Here is a 2935-nt window from a genome sequence, read left to right as displayed (position 1 = left end):
TATATTGAGTAAGACATAGCTCATTTTTCAAAGATGAGAGCTGGGGCTTTTTCTATCTTAACCGCTAAATTTCCAATGTTTAGAATAGTTCTTAACACATAATTGGCATCAGATAAAGCTCTGTATAGTATGAGCTACAGTGTGAGGCTTTATATGTGAAGTACTTTAAACAGAAAGTGCAATTAGGTCATAGAAGTGTGAGGCAGCAAAACAGATATCTTACTTTGCTGCTGTTTTATCTAAGCAAATGCAAAGATAAAGTGAGCATGCACACGTGAACACCGTTATTTCTCTTTAGCCTGCAAGTTAGACGAAGCTTTGAGCCCCTTTCCTGTGAATTGATGACTCCCTGACTAAATGCTAATATCAACATCTGTAAGATCTTTGCAGATATAGTAATTATGTGGGGTTACTTATTTTCCACCATTGACAATTATAAATAGACTAATTGAAACTTTGAGGTTATTTTTCTTTAATAAAGGACTAATAAATATTTGCTATGTCCTTTATTGAGAGCCCAGTTCTTCTGAAATACAAAATATAAAATTGCAAATAAAATTTCTTTTGAATGCTGACCTTTATTTCTGAGTCTTCCTTGCACAGTTAGCATGGATCCTCAATAAGATCATTCAACTCTATTCAACTTTAGGATTCAACTACAGTCTGTTTTCTGAGATGTGTATCTTATGGGCCCCAAGAATCTGGATTTGCCTGTTTCTGCTCTCAGGGTGAATCTTACCATCTGGTAATAAAGATTGTACATTTACGTACTCTGATTATAGATTAAATCTAGTTTTGTTTTTAAAGCAGCCTTTTCATTGCTTTCATTGTGGAGGAAACACTGGAATATGTTTTTGTTCTTTGGTCCTACCATCAAAGGCAGGGCATCCATTCTCTTTGGGTAGGAGATGACAAGCAATCTAGATGACTCCTTGTGTATGACCCTTCTGTTTGTTTTTATTGAGAATTCTCTTTATTTCTTAGCATTTGAGACACCCATCTCTCTGTCACAGGCTTAGTAGACCTTGGTCTGCCTCAACTGTGGGGTTAACAAGGTATTTGTGTCACTTCCTGTGCCATTGAATATTTGCCTTTCTGACTGCTGATAAAATCATCTTTGCTATTTGTCTTGGTCTCAAGAGGAAAAAGGTACATTCACCTCACAAGCATGCAAAGTAATGAAGAAGTTGCTCTGGGATTAAGAAATGTCACAACAGGTGTAACTAAGGTCTTTTGTGTGCCCCTCTCACGTTCTGATGCTGTTATTACTGCTAACCCTTGAGTTTTCTTATTGAAAGAGTGGCAGATGTGTTTAATTTTAGAGCTCATGTGTCAAAGTCTGGTGGCCATTGACCTGCATGTCTGCCCTGGTTAAAATGTCTTTATCATTTTAAAGTTAGAAACTAAAAGAATCTGTTTCCATAAGTTGTGACTGCTGACTGAAAATTGAATAAATGATGAAAAGACTGGTTTTGTTTTTGTATTTGTTTGGTTTTTGCTTGGTTTTTGTTTGTTTGTTTGTTTATTTGTTTGTTTGTTTTTTACAGAGTCCTGTATTCTAAACAATCTGGTCTGGATACCAGAAGTTGTCTATAGGGTGAGTGCCTGGAAGACCTGGTTGGCCTTCTCTCTTCCAGTTTAAACCCTGAAAGCCAAAGATTACTTTGAAGAGTCTTTGAAAAGTATGTGGAAATATCTAAAGGTCTGTGGCCATTTCGAATGTAAAACAGAGTAATGGACATTTATGAATCTGTATCTGCTCTTGATGTTGGCTAAAGTAAAACTGAGCCTGCCTCAGATATACATTTCTATGTGTCTGTGGGAGGTAAAATAAATGTCTTTCCCTTTCTCATAAAGAAGTTAGTCTTTTATAAGTGTCTGTTAGTTACTATAGCCCTTTCGCATCTGTGTCTAGCCATTTTTGGGGAACGTTTTTGGAAATTAATTGGTCATAAGAATTTGTCATTTGTGCACAAATGTCTACTGTGTCTAATGTCTAATGTTTAATAAAAGGCACATTGGAAAGATGCAAGGATCAAAGATACCAGATACTTCTGAAAGCGATGAGCAGAGAATCTGAAAACAGGATGATTGGTTGAAAATGTCTAGAAGAGATAGCTAGGACCTCACATCCCTGTACTACTCACTGCAGCCAGGTGAAGTCCTTCTCACACTTACCATAAGACTGGAGTATTCCATTTAAAGAGACTGGATTCTAGGAATGCTCAGGCATAGGCGAAGGTGGGGGTGATAAGCCTTGAAAAAATCCTTTGACAAAAACAGTAGGGAATGCATATAAGAATTATATTTGATGACTGAAATTGTTTTGCATGGCTTGAAAGAGAAAACTAATTTGTTTGTCCTTTCCTGGTTTGAATAATGAGCCTAAATGTGTTGGAAGTAAATGCAGGTGGAATATAAATGATCTTTCTGGTTGCCTGGATGTTCATTCTCAACAGACAAATCTAAAGGGTTATGAATTTAAAGTGTATTTTTTCTTTGCTCTAAAAAAATGAGACAGTTCAAAAAGATACACAAAAATTCTAGAACACTGCATATTTTCTCTGTTCTCTCTGATTGGAATGACTTTTATTTATATGTTGGGCCCCCTCAGTCAATCCTCTAATGTTATTATTTTTTCTTTCTTATTTTCTTGTTCTAGTCTCTGGGAGATTTTCTCAACTTTATTTTCCAATGCTTATTTTGAATTCTTTATTTCTACCATTGTATTTTTAATTTCTAAGAACTCTTTTTTTTTTGTTCTCTGATGGTACTTTGTTGTTTCAGCCTCCTATTTTTATTTCATGGATGCAATATCTTCTCTTCTGAGAATTAATTATTATATTTTGAAGGTTTCTGGGCTACCTGCTCTGTTCCTTGGAGTTCTTATTTCTTTCTTTAAAAAAAATTTTTCCTATATGTTCATTTTGATTGT

Source organism: Pteropus medius, unplaced genomic scaffold, assembly GCF_902729225.1.
Source record: "Pteropus medius unplaced genomic scaffold, Ma_sr-lr_union100, whole genome shotgun sequence".
Lineage (NCBI taxonomy): Eukaryota > Metazoa > Chordata > Mammalia > Chiroptera > Pteropodidae > Pteropus > Pteropus medius.
This window is presented reverse-complemented; position numbering follows the sequence as displayed.